Below are 26,188 nucleotides of genomic sequence, written 5' to 3'. Positions count from 1 at the left end.
TCGAGAGTTGGGAAGCAGCCCGTCGGGCGCAGGCCCACTACCCGGACACGGGGGCGACGACTGGGTTTCGGTCCCGGCTCTCCTCCCTGCCGCCGCTAGTGGACGGGGGCGAGGAGGCGACAGCCCACCCTGAAGGGTGGTCCCCCTCCCCGGCCTAAAGGCACCGCCGGCCTTCCCCACGCGGCTTTGCTCCCAAGTCCTACCCAAGAAGCAGGAACTTCCCTGGCGATCCCTCTAGAATTCGCTGCCCCACTGGGACTCCTGGGGACACACTCCCTTAGTCTCTGTTACAATGCACTTGCTCATCATGCGTTTAAGGGGCAAAAGCTTTCGGAATAAGGCATTCACTTTTCCATAGCTGCCATTAGGCAATTTAATGAACTGGCGCAAATAGGAGATTAGTCATCATTCTGAAGATTAGAGCGGAATATATTTTCCAACCATCCTGTTGTGAAGAGTTTCAAGCACACAGTGAAAGTAGAAACTTTACTGGTGGAAGATTTTTTGTTTAATTTGTAATTGCAGGACTTAATCTTTCTAAAGTTTTGCTCAGGTGTTTTGCCATCTTCAAAGCAAACAACAGAGACCAAACAAGTAAGGCTGTAAATTTGTTTAAATTTTACTTTTGCAGAACAACCTGATTAAACAAGGTTTGTTTTATGGAAGCAGAATGGTAGTTGGTTTGTGACGGAATGGGTCTGTGCCTTACTGGTCAGCCATTGAAACTCAGTAACTTTCCATGTTTAGTATGTACATGGGAATACAGGAATTTCTGTCATGCACCAGCAGACTTTCCTGTTTAACAGAGTTATCACATTGTATAGGAATAACCTGTCCTTTTCCAGGACATGAGTGGGCTATGGCCCAAAAGTGCCTAGTTCCAAGGCAGGGGCCACAGTAGGTTCTCTAGAAGCTGCTTGTTGAACTAAATGGTGTATTCAGAGAATACATTAATTTTGTCCTTCATCTTTTTTTTCTATTCCTCCTCCTCCTCCTTCTTGATATGGAGAGATGAACTAATGGAGTGGTTAAGAAGAGACTCTAGAGCCAGAATACTTGGGTCCAAGTCCTGGTTGCACTACTCTTACTTGAGACAAAAAGCCTGTTTCTCTTGTTTTGCGCTAAAATTTCTGTGATTTAACAATAAAATCTGTCAAATGGGGGGAGCCTCAGTTTCTTCATCTGTAAAATGGAGATAATAGAGCCATTATTAATTAGTTATTAAAGGGTTATTGTATATAAAGTGTTAGAACAGTGCCTGCCAGACACTAGGAGCTCTCAGGTGATGTTTGCTCCTGCACTGAATGTCCCAGGAAACTTCTTTGCAGCTGTGTGATTCATGAAAGAACTATCAAGGCACCAAATAGTACCCAGAACTGGTAAGGCACCTCATCACCAAGCCAGTGAGACTACACAATTCACAAAGCAAGGCCCTTCACATCTGCCTAGCAGTTCCCCCGGGCATCCTTAGGAGGTATTACTTGGGCTTTGGCAATTCTGTACCCAGGAGGCTTTAGCCTTCCTAGAAAACTTCTCATTACAAATTCCCATGCCACTCTATTTCCCATATGACAGGAAACTCGAGAAAAATGGCCAGAACCTTTCCTCTAGGTTTCTTTTTGTGATTCCTTCTTCCTGTTCATCCTTCTCTTCTGGTTTTCCATAGTTACTTGTTTGCTTTTCTCTTTACCCATAATAGCTCAGGCTCCTAAGACTAAATTGTGATTCTCATCAGTTATCCTAGAATTTTTGTTAAGACACATGGCCAATTTTCATTTTTATAAAGTATTTCATGGAATGATCGTGAAACTAATTGATTCCCTTAATTGACATGTGCGTGGAAAGTCACAGTTCTAATATTTTTTCATAAGATAGCATGTGACTCAACTTTTTGATGCTAGTTCTCATTTAAATTAAGGGAACAATAACTACAGTTTCTAAATGCAGAAATGTGAGTGATGAAGAACTAGACTCTGGAGTCAGACCTGGACTTGAATTCTAAGGGTCTGACTCTGGGTGAGCTTCCCAGTCTCCTACCACCTCAACTTCCTCACCTGGAGATGGGCTAATAATACTTGCCTCACAGGGGTATGCTCTTCACTGAGGAAACATGTATGTTTAGCCAAGTGCCTGGCACACAGTAAGGACTCACTAAGCTGCTACTTCTATTGCTGTAGGATATAGTCATTATAATGTAGCTTTTAAAATATTTTATTTGTATAGTATCTGCTCTTTATTTCAGGCATCTTTGCAAGTGGCATTTTATATGTACACCTATGAGGTCAATAAAGCAGATGACATTAGTTTCATTTCCATTTCTGAGGCACAGAGAAGTTAAGTAATTTCAGCCACACAGCCAGTTATGGTGCCTCACCTAAAGCCAGAACCAAAGTTCCCTGACCCAGGTCCCAAGTGTTTTCTGCTTTTCCAACAAGAGCAGAGGCACAGCTTCCTACCCCATATCCTCTTCACCAAGCACTCAACCAACATTTGCTAGTTGAATGGACTATATTAAGGGAGCAGGTTAATTTGCTTTCAGAGGTAAAACAATAAATCCTATTTCTAGGGGAAGAGAAGATATTATTTGACATTCTTAGCACTTCTCAACAAAAGGGATATGAAATAAAACATTAATCCAATAAAGGATATTCCTTCTGTGCTTTATAGCAGAAATGGTGGCTGGAATAATTAAATAATTTGTTTAAACTCTATTCTACAATATGTTGCTATACCTATTTATGTTCACAATACTCTCCCCCCTAATTCTGTGCCACCATTAAGTGCATTAAATTCCAGGCATTTAACGTTTTGATTTATCCTAGTTTTTTAGCTAAGCTTTGTTCTACACTCAGGAACACCATCCTGCTTCAACCATGAGATAGCAGTGAAGGTAACAAACTGAGCTTTTTTGACTGAGTAGGTTGCAAGTCCTGGGGCTAGAACTTACTGAAGCAGCTGGTGGAGTCGCAGCCTGACTCTCTGTGGGGACGTGCTGCCCCCTACTGGCCATAGAAACCCCTCGGCTCTCACTGTCGTAAAACTCCTTTGTGCTGATTATAAAAGCCCTGAATTTTTGAATCCTTATAAAGCTAATAAGCCACAATAAGCTTCCTTGATTACTGGTTCCTTTTTTCCCTTTAGAGATTCTCGAAGAAATTCTCTCAGGTCTTAAGCTTCATCCAAACAAGAAAACAAATGGGAAGGGTAGGAATTGTACTATTTTCGAATACAAATTGAGTAGTATGGTTGCCTACCTCTTCGCATCCTGGGGATTAAAAAGAAGTAACTCTTAATCTCTTTGGCTAGAATTTAAATGTGGTGTCTGCACTGTGTTGGCAAGGAAATGACAAAACCAGCCTTCTCATCAATGTTGAGGGGATTATGGAAAGGAAATAGACATCTATCAATATTAAAAATACATGTAGGGGAGGGTATAGCTCAATGGTTAAGAGTACACGCTTAGCATGCACGGGAGGTCCCAGTTCAATCCCCAATACATCTATTAAAATAACTAACTAAATAAATAAACCTAATTACCCCCCACCTGAAAAACAAAAAATGAAAACAAAAAAATACATGTCCCCTTAGACGCAGCAGTTCTAATTTTAGTAACTTAGCCCACAAATATACTTGCCAAAATGCAAAAGGATATATGTTCCAGGGTATTTTGGAGCACTGCTTGTAACAGTAAAGGATTGGAAATCACCTAGTTATCCACAGATAGAAGCCCAACTAAAGAGACGACAGCATATTCATATCATGAAATATTATAAATCATTTTAAAAAGCAAAAGAGCATAATATGTACTACAAAGAAAAATCTCCAAATAAATTCCTAAGTGAAAAAAAAAACTATCTGTGTTTCAAAAAAAGAAAAGAAAAAGCAAGACAGACAGACTCTTTCCAAAGGGATATGCAAGAAATTGTTAGCAGTGCTTGCTACTGAAGAGAGAAACAGGTTGGCCAGGGCACAGAAGTCAGACCCATTTTTCATTACGCACTGGTTTGTACTCTTTGAATTGTGTACATTATTCATTCACAAATAGATGGATAAAATCATTGAAATAAAGTAATGTCAATACATTCGACTCCCATAAAGCAAGTGTGTGGCAAGCTGATTTTTCCTAGCCCCACCCGACTCGGTCTCAGAATTACACCCTCCTCCCCCAACCCCTGGAGCCCTCCCGCCATCATTCACAGGTTCTGGTACAGAAATTCTACTTTTCCACAGTTCATCCACCTTGTGACAACTGTGAGACCAGTCCTCTCGAGCCCAGATGGCACGCACGAAAAAGCTTTCAGGAAAAATGACAAAAAATGAAGAACTGAGCAGTAGGAAAAAACAATGAGAAATCACTTGGTAAAGCATCTGTTTCCTCATTTTGTTCTTCCTGCGGCGCCTTGAGTTACTGGGGTTGGGCCGTTTGCCTCAGAGGAAGGCCTGAGCTGTCTGGCCCGTTCCCTCTAAGGGAGCTTTTTAAGATTTTCCCTCCATCCCTGGGCAGGAGGTGGAGTCAAGGCCTAATGCTGTAAATTCTAGTGTAAATGAAACCCCACTTCCACCTCACAGAAAAGAATCTCCAGGCCAGAAGAGCGCTACATCATTTTCCATTTGCATGTGGACCCTAAATGATCCTTTGCTTGGAAATAATGAAATTGGAAGAGTGAGAAAGTCTATGTGTTTTTCAGGCTTATACAATTTTTAGTCTTACTTCCCTGGTCCTTCACTTTATGTTAGGTTTAAAGCCACAGGGTCCCTTATGCTATAAAAGATTAGTAAAATTTTAAGTGGCCAGGAAAATTGGATTAAATATTTTTATAAACCTGAAGAATGTTACAACACAGTGGTCCATTTAATGAAATGTTACATTGAGCCTGAAACAGGAACCCACGTTTTCACTTTCTGAAATTCTGTGAACACAGTTGTTCAAGATTCCACTCAACAATATCTTAAAGCAGATGCTGCTTACATCTTATCCAATACAGTTTTTTTTGAGTAGGGGAATTAAGTTTTGTTTTTTTTTTAATGGAGGTACTGGGAATTGAACCCAGGACCTTGTGTATGCTAAGTGTGCACTCTACCATTGAGCTATTTCCTCCCCACCTCTAATATAGTTTTGTTTTTTGTTTTGGGTTTGTTTTTTTTTTTTGCGGGGAGGGGTAATTAGGTTTATTTATTTATTCTTGGAGAAGGTACTAGGGATTGAACCCAGGACTTCATGTATGCTAAGCATGCACTCTACTACTTGAACTATACCTTCCCCACTCAATATAGTTTTAAGATGTCATTCTGAGGAAGAAATAACTTGTAATAGTCAGCCATTAAAATAAGACTAGATTAATTTAATAAGCTGTGTTGAAAAGGGATTTCTCCATTGAGAGCCATATATTTGTACATAGATCTCTGAGCTTAGAAAAGTTCTCTCAATAATCTTTTACACATTTTTTTCAGATTTCAAGAATATGTCCAATATAGAAAAATTTGGAAAATATAGGAAAGAATATTAAAATTACCCATAGCCCACTAACCAGAAATAATTACTACTAATACATTTTTTAATATTTTCTTTTTGTATATATATGTATCTATGTATTTAAAGTTTGTTGGTTTGTTTTGCTAAATTAGGAGCACATGTACATAAAGTTCTCTATCTTGTTTTTCTCCACTCAATAGAAAACAGTAAAAATTTAATCATAAAATTTGAGGGCACGTTCCTACAAGGTTAATGAAACAATGGGGTGACCTGTGCAGACGGCCAGCCAGGGTTTCTACAAGATCCAAATTCACCCAGATCCTCCTCCTGACTTCAGTTTGGTGCACCTGGTGGCGTTTACTGGCTCCAAATGTTGATGGGGATGATTCAGGGTTAGGGGTTGGCAAGACTTTCAGGACAGTGGCGTCAGTTTCTGGCATCTTTTGGAGCTAGGAGAAGACTGGGGTCTCCGCATAAAGGATGTCTGCTGTTCCCCTACGCAGCCTTGTCCTCCTTCTTCATTCCGACAGCCCAGAAGGACGTTAGGGCGCCCCTATTAGAATTAGAAAAGGGAAGCTGATAAGGATGAGAGCCAATAACATTGTATCTGAACTTGTGTTATTTCAGGACATGTTTTTGGCAGGTTTTAGTGTACTTTTCTTAGTCCTTACATATTCTTCAAATACATTATTCATAATTACTGTACAAAATTCTATCTAACTGGACATTTGTCCCTATTATAGACAACCTCATAAACATCCTAACACACATGTTTTATTTTCATTTCTGGTTATTTTCTTATGCTAGTTTGGGTCTTGAAATAAACTGCTAAATTGTCCTCTAGAATTGTGTGAGATTGACTAATTCACAAAACTTTGCTAAACGTGAGAAATACAATGTAAAACATTTCTAATTTTAGAGGAGAAAAATCTCATTATTTACATTTTCACTGTCAGTGAGATTAAGCTCTTTTTCAGCTATTTAATAGCCATTTGGAATTGTCCTTTTATGAGCTGTTCACGTACATTTTGCCTGTCCACAGAAGTGACACGTGTCAAGAGTTGCTCGGGGTGAGGAGACACTGGACTCTGTTGTCATTTGGTTGGATCATCCTTTCTTATGTATGGAAAGGATGCAGAAGCAAGTCAGTGCAGTCAGCCAGGCTTCAAAGCAGAGGGATCTACAGAATTTCCAGGACAGTCAGAACCTGCTTCCAGATCCTAAAATCCTCCTTGGGGGCACACACTTGCAGATGATAAAATCTGGGTGAGTGAAGGTGAGATCAAACCTTCTGGAAGCTTAATGGTCTCTCTTGACACCCAGTCTTATGTACATGAGGCTAAAACAGTTCTGTACATAAACTCTAAACGTGTACTGCAGGCCACAGCCACCAGACCTGGAGCACCTCTTCAATCCTGGAGTTCTACTACACACTTCATGATTACAGGATATGGTACCCTGGGGCATGAACTTGTTCCTCTTAATCATTTTCAGCCTCAAAAGGGCAATACATCCTGGTTCAAGTATATTCTTGAAGTTAGAATCTATTTCAAATAGGTCTCAGTTTTCCACTATCTTTGGATGTCAAGCTAACAAGTTCTTAAACCAGGTAAAAGGTTCTTCCAATTGTATTCTTATGTATTGCAGAAACTTTTTACAGATTAAGAAACACTTGCTCATTAAAGATTCATTTGAGTGCATCTCTTGTATGTATGCTTATGACTGACCAGTGTCAAATGAAGAGTGAGGACTACTAGACAGTGCCAAGCATACCAATCTGCAAGAAACCCTACAAACCACCAGAAGTAAAATGAGAAAGAAAATATTTTTTTTAAAACCATCCTCTCCAGGTGTGGAGAAAAGGGAACCGTCCTATACTGTTGGTGGGAGTGCAGTTTGGTGCAGCCTTTGTGGAAAACAGTATAGAAATTCCTCAAAAGACTAAAAATAGACTTACCATATGACCTAGCAGTCCCACTCCTGGGCATATATTCAGAAGGAATCCTAATTCAAAAAGACACCTCCATCCCAATGTTCATAGCAGCATTATTTACAATAGCTAAGACATGGAAACAACCTAACTTTCCATCAACAAATGACTGGATAAAGAAGTTGTGGTATATTTATACAATGGAATACTATTCAGCCATTAAAAATAACAACATAATGCCATTTGTAGCAACATGGATGGCCCTGGAGAATGTCATTCTAAGTGAAGTAAGCCAGAAAGAGAAAGAAAAATACCATATGAGATTGCTCATATGTGGAATCTTTAAAAAAAAAAAAAGAGAGATGACAAATGAACTTAAATATAAGACAGAAACAAACTCACAGACATAGAATACAAACTTGTGGTTGCCAGGGGGGGAGGAGGATGGGAAGGGATAGACTGGGAGTTCGAGATTGGTAGATACTGACAGGTATATATAGAATAGATAAACAAGTTTATACTGTATAGCACAGGGAGATGTATTCAGTATCTTGTAGTACTGTAGCTCACAGTAAGGAAGAATATGAAAGTGAATGTATGTATATTCATGTGTGGCTGAAAGATGGTGCTGTACACCAAAAAGTGACACAACATTATAAACTGACTATAACTCAGTTAAAAAAAAAATCCTCTCCAGAGAATTCTGTATATGGTTTGAAGAAATATTTGATATACACTTGGGAAGTACTTGAATGAAGTCATATCCAACTGTTAATCTGTTTTGTTGTTTGTTTTGTTTTGCTGGCTAATTTGCTTGAGATAATGGGAGATCATGTTGAAAAGGGCTGCCACTGGGAGTCCCTCTCTCTTCCTTAAATTTCTCAAGCTCTCCTCCAAAGAAAGGTAGAAATATTTTAGAACATTAAAGGCACAACAATTAGTTACCCTGCCTAGGGTACCCAAATGTCTTAGTTACCTTTTAGTTACTCTCAGCACTTTTTTCTGCCCCAATGTGCTAGAGGATCATTGCAACCTACATTAGCATCAGTAGCTCTGGACAGCAGCAATTCCCAGGGGAGTCTTTGAGAGCACATGTCTGGGGGAAATCAGACGCTTCAGAGGGGGTATGCCTTGAAAGAATCTGCTAGAGTTTAAAATCACTAGTCATGGCAGTATAGCTTTATTAACTAGCAATAAAGGGTATAGCCCAAGTTGTAAAGTATTAATCAGTAAAAGGCATACATAAGACACGAGTAAACAAATAATTCAAAATAATTAGCCCTTATTCTCTGCATGTGTAGCTGCCATTACAAATAAGGAAGTTCAAAATATAATGCTTAATTTGCAATTTTTCCCTTTAATTGCACCTGCCACCTCCTGCTGTTAATTTGAAGCAAATTAAACCCTGAAGGCAGCATCCAAAAGTAAGAAGACTAAGCAGATTTCACCTTTGGGCAAAAATTATACAACAGTTTCCCCTATCTTCAAAAGGGAGAATCATTCTTTTCCAGATGTGATAGACTCTTTCTGTTTCAATAGCATAGCCCAGTAAGTTACAGGGTGACACTAAGGATGTAACAACCAACTCCCCCCAGCCTGCTGGGCTGTGTAAGCTACATGAAACCCTTGTCTCCATGGGTTCTATGCCAGTGCTGCCAGTATAAATATAACGCAAGCCACATATTTTAAACTCTCAATTTTCTAGTAGCCACATAAGAAAAGTAGAAAGAAACAGGTAAAATTAATTTTGGTAAGATATTCTATTTAACCCAATATATCCAAAATGTTAGCATTTCAACATGTACTCAATATTAAACAATTACTGATGAGACAGTTTACGTTCTTTGGGGGTTCCATATGAGTTATCAATTACAGTGTAATAAGTCACTACAAACCTGGCAACACACTTATTATCTCATAGTTTCTCTGTGTCAGGAATCTGGGCATGATTTAGTGGGTTCTCTGCTTCAAGGCCTCTCAATCAACAAGGCTAGAATCAAGGTGTCAACCAGGGAGGGGGTCTCACCTAAGGCTCGACTGGGAAAGAATCTACTTCCAAGCTCACATGGTTGTTAGCAGGATTCAGTTCTTGGTGGGCAGTCACACTAAGGGGTTCACCTTGCTGCTGGCTGTTAGCTGGAATCCACTCCCAGTTCCAGGTCTCTCCATATGGTAGGCTACTTCATCAAAGCCAGCAAGGGAGAGTCCATAGAAACAGTCTACTGGCAAGATGGAAGTTATGTATATAATGTAACTGTGGAGGTGACATCCCATCACCTTTGCCATATCCTGTCGGTTAGAGGCGAGTCACAGGTCCCACCCACGTTCAAAGGGAAGGCAATTCCACAAAGCTGTGAGGCAGGGATTTTGGTAGACCCCTTAGAATCTGTTCACCACAGTACTGTCTTTGAGATCCACTATGTATTTTACACTTATAATACATCTCAGGTCAGACCAGCCACATTTCAAGTGCTCAAAGCTGCCATATTGGACAGCACTACTCATCACAACTAAACCCAGAGACCTGGGAATTCCAGGATACCCAAACACTGGTATAAGCAACCATGTGTTTGTATAGACAACTCAAACTCAAACTCAAAAGAACTGGAAGCATAAAAATAAAGAAGGTTAAAAACATTTTGTCTTTTTTAATAGGTAAAGAACTTACTCTCATTTCAAATCTGGATCCTCAAAGCAAGGAAAGTCTGGAAAACAGTTCTGCATTTGTTTTTATAATTTTCTATTTCACACTTGCCCTGGCTTATTGGGCAAGTCCTATAGGCTGAGAGAAAGAACTAAACAAAGGCAATTTACAGAAGGGTTGGGTGACCATAATATCAGAGGGCTCCCAGGAAGATACCTTGGTAAGTCATCTCATACTCTTCCCCTCGATTCCTAGCAGGACCACTTTAGCCCAGCAACACAAAGAATCGATCCTTGCGTGACATTTTACCAGAAACAAGAGGCTCAGAGGAGGGATGAAGAGGATACTTCCCAAGCAATTCTCCAGTTTCCCCCTTGACCCCAGTGTGAGGGACCCCTGTGTGAAGGGGATCTGATCCCTGTTAAATTGATTAAACAGGGAGGCCATTAGACTGAGGTGGCTCTATGTCTTGGCAGCCTACATCAGCAGACCAAAACCTGAGCCTGTAAATGCCTCAAGGTTATGAAATGGAAACCTAAGGACAGCCCATTACAAATAGCCAACGAGGCTTTCCCAAATAAGGCAACCATATGCTATATCGCCAATCAAATAACTGCTTTGCTTTGCTTCTGCATCTGTTCTCTAAAAGTTTTGCCTTTAGGAGCTCTCCTAACCACTTCTGGTTTGGCGTTGCCCAGTTGGAGTGGATGTTTCATGAAGTGATGATGTTTTCTTAAGAAATGAGTCACGATTTTGTGCCTCAGTTTATCTTGTAACAACCCTGAGCATCAGCTGGCAGTCAGAGGAGTCTGCAGATGGACCACTTCTTTACTAAAGCCTGGGCGTCCCACTTGCAAGCCAATGAATGGGCTCACCCCAGCTCCTCTCAACTCTCCACACTGCACAGCACTGAGTTCAAATGTTAACTACATGTGCAAATAAGCACTAAGCTCAGCTGTTCACATGATAATACGCATGCATCTGTTCTCATGTCTCCCCCTGTCACCTAAGGACAGCCCCAAACCTATCCTGACTTTTTGCAGGAATTTCCAGTCCCACCTTCCCATCTGCCTCCTGGATATTTCACTATGAATATTCCCCTTTCATTTTCAGCTCAGCATATCCAGCAGCAAATGTTAGAGGGGAAATGCCCTACCATGGGCTAGTCAGCCTCAGCAGGGGCTGGAGGCGTTCTGCAGAGCAGAAACCCAGGGGCATCAAAAGCCATGCAGGATCTCACTTTCCTAGAAGACCCTATGTTCTGAGGCTGCCTCTAGCCTCAGCCCACATTCTGCCAACAGAATGTGTATCTCCTAGATCTCTCTCTCTCACATCGCCATCAGAGACAGCCTATGCTCTGTCTATGGGGTGTGCATCTCTCTGAATAAATCTATTTTTACTCACACACACACACACACACACAAAAGCCATGTAGCAGCCTTGCCATAGTCAGGGCTGTTTCGACACAGTAAACAGATCCCACAAATTTGAGAGTTTAATCTCCTCAATGGACGTAATTATATATGTAGACATGAATTAATCAGTTATTTCCCCTTTCTGAGTCCCCAAAAGCCCTCGAGTCTGGGATGGGAAGGTCTGTCCTTAGTGTGCATCAGTGTGGCCCGAGGTAACCCCTCCTCCCATCAAAACCCAAAGCTATAGGGACATCCCTGGTTCTGGTGAAATGGAAGAAAAAAACTCCCGTGTTGTGGTTCCCTCAGTGACCATAACTGGTAGCACAAAATTATCTCCTACTTCTTCATCAGTTACTCACAGTCAGATGAAATATAAGATTCATAAAATGTACACTGGAACCCAGGGTGCAGAAATGATAGTGCCTAATTTGATTTTATGGGATGAGGAGGTAACGAAATGGGAAGGATGGTCGACTTACACAAACGTCCTCACTCATTACATTCCTGCAGTAGAAAGGGTAACGTTTTGTAAATCGTCTAATACAAAGAGCATCCTGATGGTTATGATACCATCACCTCCCCCACTCACTCACCTCTCACCAAACAATCCTAAGAGGCTAATATTTATTTATTTATTTATTTATTTATTTATTTATTTGTTTGTTTGTTTGTTTATTGCCTAGATCTGAGCTAATAGATTAGTAATAAACAAAATTCCAGACCCCAGGGTGCTGTAGACTGAATGTCTCCTCTTAAAATTTTTGGAGAGGAAAAAAATTTTTTTTCTCCATCATTCTAAGTTCATGGCTGGGGCCCCTGTAACAAGTCAGATTAACAAGAAAAAAAGGAAAAAGGAGGGGTTTTTGTTTCTGTTTTTGGTTTTTAAACATGCATACTTCATGGGCACATGGGAGAGACCCAGGGGAAAAATCAATAATTCTCAAGGAGATGGCCTAGAATTCAGGCTTAAATACTATCTTCAGTTAAATCAAAAACAAGGTGTAGGTGAGGCTGGTTATGGATAGGTGACCAGGAAAAGTAGGTATCTTCTCCACTGACAAGAATCTCTAGCAGTTCAGAGCCAGCCTTCTCTTCCAGGTACAGGGAGGGAGTCACCCTCACAAATAATGATTTTCTTCATAAATACATATTTCCCTTACAAAAAGATTACTTCTGTTTTCAGGGCTTCTCATGTGTCTGCTGTTCCTCAAAATAGTCTTTATGACACAGAGGTGTATTTTATGGTGGCCTATTCTGCCATCCTTCAGTATGCTGAAACCTAACCTCCACCATGATGGTATTTGGAGGCGGGGCCTTGGGAAGTAATGAGGTGATTAGGGATTAGTGCCCTTATAAAGAGACCCCAGAGAGTCCCTCACCCCTTCTGCCACATGAGGACTTAGCAAGAAGAGGGCTGTTTATGGACCAGAAAGCAGGAGAAATCGAATCTGCTAGCGCCTTGAACTTGAACTTCCAAGCCTCCAGAGCTGTGAGAAATAAATGTGTTGTTTATAAGTCAGCTCAGCTATGGAATTCTGTTAGAACAGCCAGAACTGAGTGAGGCATAAGGTGGAGGCACAACTAGGCCCACCCTTAGACCCAGGTTAGGGGGGCCGCCAGAGCATGCACATCTGTGCCACCAGGATGCATCCACTCTGTGAATAACGCCAAATGCTTCTCACATCTCTTACCCTCTGTCCTCAAAAATCACCTGAGTTCAAATGCCAGGATGGTCGGTGGGTTGGGCCACTGCCAAAGTGGAAGATGGACATTGCCTCAGGTTGTGGGAAGAGGTGAATGGCACAAACATTTAGGTATGAGAGAAAACTGAAGTAACTTGTCAATTCTTCCTCTGACATATGTAAATGTAGTAGGTTCCCACATGGTGGACTACAATTTCTCTGGCACCAGAAGTTGCTTCTCTTCCTGCTGCAATTTGCAGCTCTGGAGGGTCTCATGACCTGGGGTGGTACCCAACAAGTGCCCACAGCCACAGAGAAGTATCTTGCCATATGAAATATCAATTTTCATACTCACTAACTTGCTGTAAAGTGCATGAAGCATGATGTCATCTCCTTATACTGGAAACCAGAGGACGCTGAATGCAAGAATTTAAATTGCTTTGATCTTACTAAACTATTCTATTGTATTTAAAATTTTCAAACAATAAATTTAAGATTCTTTAAAGAATTTCAATTTAAAAGGCTAATATTCATTAATAATTTGCTCTCCACTTTTAAATTTTAGCAGATAATTTTGACTTTTTGAAGAAAAATAACTTTCAAGCACATACATTAATTTAAATTTTTCTACTGTTTGATTAATTTTATATACAGTTTAATGAAAACTTAGTTGAATAATATTTGAATACAACTATATTTTCATTTTTAATCCTCTAGACCATTGCCAAAAATCTTGATTATAACAACAGAATTGGTAATTTTGCTTAAGTGAAAGTAAGAAAAATAGATTTACAGAAACATTTATGGATTATACATGTCTTTTTTTTTTTTTTTTTTTTTTGGTCTCATCCAAACATCAGTAGCCCATCAGCAGACTTGTACAATAATAATTAGATTTAGTCAAATTTCACCAATTTCCTGTCATATAAAAACCATGCTTTATTTTTGTCCTTAGGAAGGTATATTAATCAATGTAGGAGGGTAAAGTATACTTTATTTAATAGTTGTTAGCTTGATTTATAACTTTTAAATACTTAGACACTTGGAATATGCCTCCAATTTGTATGCTTGCCCTGCATGTTAGTGACGGAGGATGAACTGGGTGCCTGCTAATCTCACTCCATCAGAATTAAGAGCAATATCAGCCTGGCACATTTACTCATACCTGAGGTCCCTACAGTCATTCAGAAATCAGAGAAGCCTTTTTAAAAATGAAGCCATTTCTGAAAATTATCCACTTATAATGTCTTATGATAGATACCATGGACAGTAATAGATAGAACAGAGACATCCTTTGTAAAGTCATATACAGAAAGGTCGTATATCGCAAAGGGATGAGAAAAGCCCAGCTGAGAGAGAAAGCAGGCAAATCAGAGACAGTTTAACTGTTGTTGAAAGGACCACATCGGTGAGCTCATAATAGATAGGAGAGTGAGATTCTGTCAGACTTAATAGCAGGGAAATGAGAAGTCAGTCACTCCTAGAGACTGAGAAATACATCGTGGACAAGCAGGTAAGAAGCAACTTAAAAGTGAAGCCAACAGGCAAATGAAAGAGACAGGAATTAAGATCTATGGCAGTGGGAAGGGTGTAGCTTGGTGGCAGAGTGTGTGCTTAGCATGCACGAGGTCCTGGGTTCAATCCACAGTATCTCCATTAAAAATCAATAAATAAATAAACCTAAATGCCCCGGCCACCAAAAGGTCTGGAAAATTTTTTTTTTTAATTTGTTGAGTTCCCCCAAGAGCTAGACGCAGTGCTAAGCACCTAACATACCCTGTCGCATAACCTTCAACTATACAACACACCAGAGGTTTTAATAGGATCTAACATATTAAAGCTGTAGAAGAGAGACTACTTAACCCTTAATGTAACTGAGTAATGGGCTTGTGTGCCCACAGTGCCGAAAGACAAACCTTGACAGCAGGTGTTTGCAGCAAAGCAAGGACTTATTGCAGGGTGCCAAGCAAGGGAGTGGGAGACAAACCTCAGGTCCACTCCAGTTTGGTCAGAGTTGGAGATGTTCTAAAGGGGAAGAACAAAGAAGCCAGGGTTAATTTGTGACATTTCTTAATTGTAGTTTTGGGAGTCAGGATGCCTACAGTTTATGAGTCTTGTCTGTGAGTTCATCTTACCCTGGAGGAACAACCTGAGTCTGTACATTATCGATGCTATCAACAACAGCAGCTTTAGTCCTCTAACTCTCGTTGTATGCTTGCCCTGCGTGTTAGTGATGGAACACTGTGAGCACAGGATTGAGGTCAGAAGAGACAAGCCAGGGAATACAGTTTTGGGTAGAGAGGTTAATCATAAACTCTGCACAGGAACTTGGTTTTTTAAGGGGTTTCATTAATGCCTAGGTATAGTTCAAACTTGCTGGTAAGATGCACACCACCTTTGCCCCCTGGCCCTAATTAGCCACCCAGTGTCCCCCTCCCCAGCATGTGGCCCTTCTCACGTCCCAGCACACCAGCGATTTCATGCCTCTGTACCTTTGCACATGCTGTTCCCAGGGATGGGGGTGCCTTAATTCACCAGCAAACTCCTACCCATCGTGCAAGCTTCTGCTTAAATGTCACCTTCTCTGTGAAGCTTTATCAAATCCTTCCAGGCCCAGCAAGTTTACTTCCTCTTTCTGTCTCCAGAAACCCTCCATATCATCACACATATTAAAACATGTCTTGTAGGGGGAAAGGTATAGTTCAGTGGGTGGGCACCTGGATTCAATCCCCAGTACCTCCATTAAAAATAAATAAATAAATCTAGTTGCGCCCCCCCATAAAAAACAAACAAAAAACAAAAGAAAAAAAAAACATATCTTGTCACATTACAACGATCTGCTCTTGTGTCTGTCTCCTTCAGATGGCAGCTCCTCATGGACAGCGCAGTATCCCAGCACTTACGTTGTGCCTAGAGCATGGTAGGGATGTAATACATGCACACTGACTGAAAGAATAATTAGAGGGGAGGGTATAGCTCAATGGTAGAGTGAGTGCTCAGCATGCATGAGGCCCTTGGTTCAATCCCTAGTACATCCATTAAAAACTAAAACACAATTACCTACCCGCTAGAAGAATTTTTTTTTAATTTTTAAGGCAAATTTAAAAATTAAGAACAATTGAATGAATGAATGTACACAGGTACTATTTACACATGTAAACCACAGACATGTAGCAACTAGCTAGAATATCTCAGAGTATTCCTTTCATTTTAGTTCAGTCTGCTGGATGAGATCTGACCATGACCCTCCTTCCTTAGCTATATCTTTCAGAAACAAGTGGATGATTCAAATGACATGTGACTTGTGTTAACATATAACATGACAACAATAGACCACGTTAGACCAGTGCATCCAACAGAACATTCAGCAGTGATGGAAATAGTCTATATTTGCACTTGCTGATATGGTAGCCACTAGCCAAATGCAGCTACTGAGCTCTTGAAACGTGGTAAGTACAAATGAGGAAGTGAATTTTTAATTTTAATTAATTGACAAAAACCACATGTGGCTAGTAGACTAAATTGGACAACACAGCTTCAGACGATCGTTAACCCACAACTTTGTAGGGAAGTTCTACCTCATTATAATTTTTCTGTACAAAAAGCCAAACACTCAGCCACTGACAAGCTAGGTAATCTTAAGAACTTCCTTACCTTTTCTGTTTTTCATTTTACTCACCTGTAAACCTGGCAAGAGGGACCAGATGATAGAAGGCTGACAGCTCAAGGCTCCTTGAATGTGCACCTTTGGGCTCAGTTCACAGCAAGTCCTCTGGACGGACAGTTGGCGGGAGGACCCCTATACCCCTTCCCAGAGTGCGGGGGCAGACACGGCCTTATGCACTCACGTGGGTTCCAGTTTTCCCCAGAGAATTATAGATGACAGGTAAATTCCAACCCAGGAGTCAGAGGGCCACACTGCAAACATTTAAGTTCCCCAGAGGGAAATCCTCTGTTCTAAATTTTAAAGAAGAATGGGAAAAGGCCTCACTTGAGCAAAGCAATCCATCCACAAGCCCTGTCAGTTCTTCAGGCTGGAGCTGTCAGGGTAGCTTTCTGTGTCAGGGGTAAATCATTCAGCTTCTTTCCCTTAGGATTTTTGTGCTTAAAAAGACTGAGACTTGTAAAGCCATCTGGGCCTCTAATCAGGTTTACTAAGCCTGATTATCTAATTTCTACCTGTTAAAAAAAGCACTTTGCAATTCCTAAGTTCCACGGAAAGAAAAAAGCTAAATCCCCTTCCCGGTTCTCTGAGACAACTGGGCTCACATACGTATAACTTGGAATGCCTAGCTGGTCCCTTTTTCTTAAAAGGGAAGGGGAAAGACAGAGAGGAGGGAGAGAGAGAAAGGGGGAGAATAGAAGGAGGAGGAGGAGGGACAGGAGGCGGGGGGGAGGGGAGACATAAGTAGAAGGAAGAAGAAGAAAGAGGGAGACAGCAGCTGAAGCTCTAGGTCGGTGATGCTCCATGCTGAGTGTCATCAGAATCACCTGGAAGACTTGTTAAAACAGATTGCTGGGTCCTGCTCCAGAGTTTCTGACTTAGTAGGTCAGGAAAAGGACCCTAGGTTGTGCACTTCTAAATCCCCAAGCGATGCTAATACTGTTGGTGATCATGACATCACCCTGTGAGAACAACTGCTATCACTGCTTCTGCCCTCAGCTACTTTTTTTGCAGTTCCAGACAGAGTTTGAGTCAGTTCCTCAAAATGAAAAGATGTGTAAGTGTGTGCTTAGAGAGAAGTGGCTTGGTTAATATGTTTCCCCCTTGTCTCATGCGGCAAAGCAGACTGGATGCCTGGCGGCTGCTGCCAGTAACAAAATCTGGTGGGAAAGTCTGGAAGACCTTGCAGTTGGTTTCAGTCACCTGGCTGGCACCCTTGGCTGGAGGGCATGCTGGTCAAGGGCACACCTGTGCGCAGAGGGACAGCTTTCTCCTCAGGGTATCACAGCCCCCAGTAGAACCCTCATCTCACCACCGTAACTTGTCAAAGGCCATTCTGTTACATAGCATTATCCTTTCCTGTTGAGAAAAAAGAAAATCTGTAAGTATGTAAGGGCTTTTGACAAAGGTCTGCCTTGATCATTTATAAAAGTAAAAGGAAGGAAATGATTTTTTTAAAACGATATTAATTAGAAAACAAAGAAACAATCAAAAGGATTTTTTTAAAGCCAAAAGTTGGGTACTTAAAAACACTACTAAAATCGAAAACTTCTGGTAAGGTGGATCAAGAAAAAGAAAAAAAAACAAAGAAGGAGGTAAACAAATACATTACAAATTTAAAAGATTAAAAAACATTATGAGCAATTTTATGCCATTTAATTGGGAAATACACACAATGAACTAATGAATTTCAAATCATGATGAAAATGTGATATTTGTCTTTGTCTGACTTCACTTAGTGTAATCACTAGGTCCATCCATGTTGCTGCAAATGGTATTATTTCATTCTTTTTTATGAAGGATGGTGAGTATTCTTTTCATAGCAATATAGTTATTTACATAAGTTTGTTAGCTGATAGATGGGCCCCTAAATTAGGAAGCCCACTGAAGTGTGTGGGTCCTTGCCACTGGCTGTGAAAGAATTCGAGCAGCAGAGGCCGAGGAACAAAGAGAACAGCTGCTTCATTGCTCAGAAGAGGAAAAAAAGAAAGTGCTTAGATGGGGAAAAGGAAAGAAAGGCACTCAAGCGAGGAAAAGGCGTTAGAGCAGGGAGCTGTCAGCCAAGACGTCTGGTAGAGACAGCTCCAGCTGTGGCTCGGGCTTTTAAGGGAAGCTTCTGCCATCATGTCCTCATTTGGGGTATGCTGGAGCCAATCGTCTTCTTTTCCATCCTTGTACATGGGCTTTTCTGGTGGTTGCCATGGCAATTGTCAATTGTCATGGCATTGGTGGGTGTGTCACTTAGCATGCTAATGCATTACAATGACCATATAATGAGGCTCAAGGTCCGCTGGAAGGCAAATCCTCTGCCATCTTGGGCTTCACAGGTTCTAACCAGTTCTTGTTTCTTCTCTTTGCCTCCTGAGACTTAGAGAAGAGTAACTGGTTTCTCTTTGAGGGAGGAGCAGGGGTATGATCCTGGGGGCAACAGCCAGGGGGTAACCAGGACCCTGCCGAAGGCTACACTATTGTTTCTTGATTGTTCCTCCCTTATTTCTGCATTCCTTCCCTTCCCTGATTAGCAACTGTTTGAATCTGCCCCTTGGAACTCAGGGGAGGTCAAGGAGATTGAATGAAGCCTATTTCTTTCAAAAGAGAAATGGGGAAACACGGAAAGATGTGTACCAGGGAGGGCCCCACAGTTGTTCTGCTAGTATCAAGTTCACTAAGAATCTGTTCTTCTCCTAACAAGACATAAATGGAAACATTGGTTATATTGTCAAAGCTTTGCTGGAATGTTATGTTTGAGAAAAACATGCACAGAATCAGATATGACCAGACAGCTTTAAGAAACTAAGAGTGACATTATGAAGCCACATTGCCTCTTGGTAAAACAACCCAGTACCTTGCTTACAGGGTTCCTAACAGTCGTAACAAGTAAGTAAGGAAGATCACTTCCTGGCAGGCACAGGAACCTCAGTATATTTGGGGGACCTCAAGAAAAGAGGAATTCATCTCAATCCATAGGTATTACTGGTGAGTCTGATGGTAAGTTCTTGCCATAACTTCCTGGCCCCAAGAGGCATTTAAAATTTCAATCTGCAGATTCCTTACAAAACTTTCCCGCAAAGCAAATTCAAAAGAACCTATATGGTCATTTGCTATTCTTGCTGGACACATAAATAATTGGGCCAAGTTTAATGAAACTAAACTTATTTTGCAAACAAATTAATCTTAATTTACTTTGGTAGACATGAGGGTGATTATTGAGAAAGTATTTCGGCAGAAACTATAAAACACAGTTGTGTATACTAGATTTAGTCTGTTAATCATCTTTTAAGGTTTTGTTTTCCTGTAAACTGGACTGGAACCTGAATTCTAGTTTCCTCTGATATTTGACTACAACTCTCCAAACTAGTATTTCCAATTTTTCTCCCACTTCAACTTGGAATCACTGAAAACCAAAGCTGCCCTTATCATGAAGCCCTGCAAACTGAAGCTGATAAAACTTGAGAAATTGTTACCAGGGCTTTTGCCCCAGAATCACACCCCTGCCCCTCCCTTCTATAGAAATCAGTTACTCTTCTCCAAATTTCAGGAGGAAGCTGTAAAGAGAAAAAAACAAGAACTGGTTAGAACCAACTAGGACCAAGATTGTGGAAGATATGACTTCCAGCTGAACTTGGGCCTCATTATATGCTCATTGTAATATATTAGCATGCTAAATAACACATCTACCAGTGCCATGACAGTTGACAACTGCCATGACAATAACCAGAAAAGTCCATACAAGAACTGAAAAGGAGAGCTGCATCAGTTCCAGGTCCAAACCATACCCTTGTTCTCAGATAACTCATGAATATTCCTCCCACTCTTTCTAATTCCTTCCCTATACCTCAGCCCTCCTATATATTTGGTGTCTTTGCCAGAATTGGGTTGAGAAATTGATTTGTGAATAAGGTTCCTGTTTCTCCATTCTTTGGCCATTGGATAAAGCTTGTGCTGTTCCAGTCTCAGCATTGGTTTCATTATTGGCTGAGAGGATCCCATTGAAAAACAGAACCTCCCCAGGCTAGGACCCGGTGCAGGTCCATTCAACCAATTCAGTAACAAGATCGCTACCACAGCCTCATGTCTATTGATATGCAAGCCACTCAGGAAGTTCACCAGAGCAGTCAATAACATCATCAGATTCAAACTGCAAAACATCCTTTGACCCCACCTAGAAATTTTCTCTCAATTGACTGCCCTTCAGACTTAGACTGGCTTTGTACTTTGCTCCAACCATTAACCATTTTTTACCTTTTGTCTCCATAGAAATGCCTCTTATTAAATACATAATTGCTTGTGCTCTACAGGCCTAACTTTGAGAGCCCACTGCATCACCACCTTTTGAAATGAGTAACTGAACTGACCTACTGTCAGGACTAAGAGGCTGGTTCAGTGACATGAAGCAATCTGCCAACTCAGCTTCCTGACTGTGAAACTTCTTAAAAGATGTTTCAAAGGTGGTAGCACTGGGGAGCAAAACTTGCCACCCCAAAATGTCTTTTTGGCATATTAATTGTTTTAAACTGGTTATTTTCTGAGAAATGGCAGGCCTGGGAAGGGCTCTGAAAACCAAATAGCAGTAGCCCTTTTGTTAGAAACATTTACATTTGTAAAGGAAATCTCCATTTGTAAGGGTGTCTGGAAGAGAAAGATGACCAAATCTCTAGAAACTCTTGTCAATGGAGAAGGCACTGACTTAAATCTGCATCACAAGCACCCTTGTTTACTGTGCTTTTCCTGGTAACTTCCCATAACTGACTCTCCCCACTCTCAACATCATCTTTTGTCTTTAGCTGAAGATAGTATTTAAGGTGGGGGTTTCAACCATTTTAGTGAGTTGCTCAGTTTTTCTTGGTATCTCCCATGTATATATGTTGTCAAACTTTTTCTCCTGTTAAAAAATAGTAATAAATAAAATGAATTTAAAAAATAAAGATAAAAGACTATTCATGAGCACATTTTCCATTATATCAAAAACAAAAACAAACAAAACCTAGAAAGAAGTCATAGTCCATGAAAAGAAGAATAAAAAATACATTTACATATAGTAAATAATGACACTTACAGCAACAAGGATGGATCTAGAAATTATCATACTAAGTGAACTAAGTCAGACAGACAAATCACGTATCACTTATATTTGGAATCTAAAAACAGGACACAAATAAACTTATTTACAAAACAAAAACAGACTCACAGAGTCACAGACATAGAAAACAAATTTATGGTTACCAAGGGGGAAAGCAGTTTGGGATTAGTAGATACAAACTACTATATACAAAATAAACAACAAGGTCCTACTGTATATCACAGGGAACTATATTTAATAGCTTGTAATAACCTATAGTGAAAAAGAATATGACAAAGTATATACACACACATATATGTATAACTGAATCACTATACTATATACCAGAAACTTAACATAACGTTGTGAATCAACTATACTTCAATTTTAGAAAGAAAAAAGAAAGAAAGAAAGAAAGAAAAAAAGAAAGAAGGGTATACTAACACTATGGAATATTATAAGTAGTTTTTGCTCTTAAAATATCTTTCTTCGGCTACTAACTAACCTTGAGGTTTGGGATAAGTAAGGTGAAGCAGTGGAAAGAACTTTCTTCTCCAGGTAGTTTTTTTTCCACTTAAGCAAATTAATAAATAAGTAGTAAATTGTAAGAGAAAATAAAAGAAAATAAAGCCCGTAACAATGTTCAGAGTATGAAAAATGTGGCTGCTCCGCTGCATTAAAAAATAACTTAAAACTCGCCTATAAGTCCCCACCCAAAGTGCTTTGAGTTACTCATCCCTTTATGTAAGAGTAAGTACTTGAGCTAAATTAAAAGATGGAGCTCAGACTTGCAGGCTTAACTCCTAGCTCGACTCTCAATGCCTTTTGGTCTGACCTAGTGCAGCCCTGTGACCAAACGAAAACTTAGTCCACTAGGTGGTCTAAACCAGTGAAAACTACAATCCCCACAATGCACTATAGCAGGGGCAGGTTTCTGTGGAAAAAAATTAAAAATCACAAATATGTGTATACATACATACTACTTGTTAATCTCACAGTAGTTTTTTAATATTAATTAACATTCTTAAGTTAAAAATCAACTTGGTTCATCTAATGAAATTTTTTTAAAGGCCAGTGACTAAGTTGGTTATATGTAATCCAATATCACTGTATTCTTTTACCTCATTCCATAATCACGCATAATCATATAGCAATTTTGTCAGTTTCTAATAATACTAATTAACTCCTATTACTGGCAGATTTAACAATATATCTGTAGTCTTTTACAAATGAGTTAAACTGGTAAATGCAAGTGCATATCGCCTGTGTAAAATGTCAACAGCATAAACTGAATTGATATATGAAGCTCTATCACTTCATCGCCTGAGACAATGTGTAACTGCCTTTGCCTACTGCACAAATGCAATGAAGCAGCCTCTTTATGAAGCAGTGAAGTGAAAGTGTGTGCGATGCAGAGCTGGTGAACAGGACGGGAAAAGGAAGGGAGGATGCTCTGAAAACAAAAAAATTTAATTTAACAGAGCATGTATCCCCACGAGTATTAATGAGAACATGTATGAAACTTCTTGAAACAGACGGTCCCTTAGAAATTCTTCCTTTAATTTCTGGTTCATCTTTTCATGTCACAAAAGGGCAGTATTTTCAGAGTTGGGGTTTTTTTTTTTCCTTTCTTTCTTGTAGTATAGTCGGTTTACAATGTTGTGCCAATTTCTGGTGTACAGCATAATATTTCAGTCATACATATACATACATATATTCCTTTTCATTATAGTTTACTACAAGATATTGAATATAGTTCCCTGTGCTATACAGTAGAAATGTGCTGTTTATCTATTTTATATATAGTAGTCAATATCTGCAAATCCCAGAGTTGAGTTTTGTTTGTTTGCTTGTTTTGCCATCTAATCACCCATGGCCTGACCAGTAAGCTGGACTCAGTTGATCTTTTTAATTGCTTTATTCTCTTTTTTCAAAACTTTATGTGTGTGTGTGTATATATATATATATATATATACAAAATTTTTTTAATGGAGGTACCAGGAATTGAAACCAGAAACTCATGCATGCTAAGCATGTGCTCTACCATTGAGCTATACCCACCCCTATTAATTGCTTTATTCTTGAAAGGATGTTCTGAACTTCCCTTATTGTCAGTAAACTCTGGTGTGTGCATTTTTCTGGTGACAACATCCACAACTCTCAAAGATGTTCAAAGGGGTTGGTGATCCCAGAAAAACCCAAGGCCCATTGCATTAAAATAAGCTCTCTTCCCAGAAATAAACCCATGCTCTTACGATCAATTAATCAATGACATAGGAGGCAAGAATGTATAATGGACAAAAGACAGTCTCTTCAATCAGTGGTGCTGGGAAAACTTGACAGCTACATGTAACAGAATTAAATTAGAACATTCTCTAACACCATATACAAAAATAAACTCAAAATAGATTAAAGACTTAAATAGACTGGATATCATAAAACTAAAAAAAAAATAAGCAGAACACTCTCGACAAAATTGCAGCGATATTTTTTTGGATCCATCTCCTAAAACAAAGGAAATAAAAACGAAAATAAACAAATGGGACCTAATTAAATGGAAAAGTTTTTGAACAGCAAAGGAAACCACTGACAAAATGAACAGGCAACCTAGTGAATGGCAGAAAATATTTGCAAATTACACGACCCATAAGGGGTTAATATCCAACATATAAAACAGCTCATACAACTCAACATCAAAAATACAAACAACCTGATTAAAAAATGGGCAGAAGACCTGAATAGAAATTTTTCCAAAGAGATTCAGATGGCCAACAGGTACATGAAAAGATACTCAACATCACTAATCATCAGGGAAATGCAAATCAAAATCACAATGAGATATCACCTCACATCTGTCACAGTGGCTATCATTAAAAAGAACACAAATAACAAATGTTGGTGAGGATGTGAAGAAAAAGGAACCCTCGTACACTGTTGGTGGGAATGAAAATTGGTGCAGCCACGGTAAAAAACAGTATGCAGATTTCTCAAAAAACTACAAATAAAACTACCATATGACCCACTAATTCCACTCCTGGGTATATATCTGAAAAAAACAAAAACACTAATTCAAAAAGATAACATGCACCCCCAAATGTTTACAGCTGCATTATTTACAATTGGCAAGATATGGATGCAACCTGTGTCCATCACCAGGATAAACAAGATGTGATACATATATACAACTACTCAGCCACACACACACACAAAAAGAATGAAATTTTGCCATTTACAACATGGATGGACTGAGAGGGCATTATACTAAGTGAAATAGGTCAGACAGAGAAGGACAAATTCCGAATGATATCACTTATATGTGGAATCTAAAAAAATACAACAAACTAGTGAATATAACAAAAAAGAAATAGACCCACAGATATAAAGAACAAATTATTGGCTACCAGTGGGGAGAGGGTAGGGGGAGGGACTTAAGAGACAAACTATTAGATATAAAATAAGCCAAAAATATATATTGTACAAGGTGGGAAATAAAGGAAATATTTTTATAGTAACTAAAAATGGAGTATAACCTTTAAAAATTGTGAATTCCAGGTAGACGGAATAACATGCGCAAACACTTGGAAGTACGATAGTACGTGCCTTACTTTACTTCTACAGAGAAGAGTTTGGCTTGACTGGCCATAGGATGACAGTGATAGACTGGAGACCACAGTACTGACTCTGCCTGGTATGCTCTGACACTACCAGATACCCTCATGGCTTAAAGTCACTTCATTCAGATCTCGGTTCGAATATTACCTCATCAAAGAGAGTCCTTCCTGGATCAACTCACCCAAAATACTTTACACATGCGCATACATACACACATCGCTCCATCTCTCTCTTTATCCTGTTTTATTTTCCTTCATTATGCTTATGAACATCTCACATACGTTTGCTTATATGTTTATTAACTTCTCCCTCAATAGACTATAAGCTCTAGTAAGCAGGGTTTTTAATATTTTACCATTCCAGCACCTACAATAGTACTCAATAAATACTGACTAAATGAGTAGAAAGGTAGTTTAGCATTAAAAAAAAATGTGAATTACTATATTGTACACCTGTAATTTATACATAGTACTATGCATCAAATATAGGTCAATAAAAATTAAATTACTTAAGCAATTAAAAAGAAAAAGAAAGCTCTCTTCAACCTTGTGGAATCACAGGGCGCTAACTTCTGGCTCAAGTCAGAGCTGGGCTTGTCCTCCAGGCAGCTCTCCCCAAGTAGTCCTCCGAGGCACGGCTTCCAGCAGGGGTCGCCGCGCTGCCGCGCTGCCGCAGCCGCGTGCGTGCGCCCTGCCCAGCCTGCTCTCAC

General features: G+C 39.8%; 1 long non-coding RNA gene across 2 annotated transcripts; it reads right to left on the bottom strand.

The window, feature by feature from the left end:
• Positions 1–210: 210 nt before the first annotated feature.
• On the bottom strand, positions 211–26,159 carry LOC123619778 (uncharacterized). 2 transcript variants are annotated; one of them, XR_006728453.2, is made up of 4 exons: positions 26,025–26,159; positions 16,824–18,167; positions 15,061–16,054; positions 211–6,026 (listed from the first exon to the last, which is right to left on the bottom strand). It is a non-coding gene; the product is annotated as an uncharacterized LOC123619778 (long non-coding RNA). The 2 variants fall into 2 exon arrangements; XR_006728452.2 differs by having other exon boundaries at positions 15,061–18,167.
• Positions 26,160–26,188: the final 29 nt, after the last annotated feature.

Source organism: Camelus bactrianus, chromosome 8 (genome assembly GCF_048773025.1).
Source record: "Camelus bactrianus isolate YW-2024 breed Bactrian camel chromosome 8, ASM4877302v1, whole genome shotgun sequence".
Classification (NCBI taxonomy): Eukaryota; Metazoa; Chordata; class Mammalia; order Artiodactyla; family Camelidae; genus Camelus; species Camelus bactrianus.
Note: the sequence above shows the minus strand (reverse complement) of the source record. Positions and strands in the feature narration are given on the sequence as shown.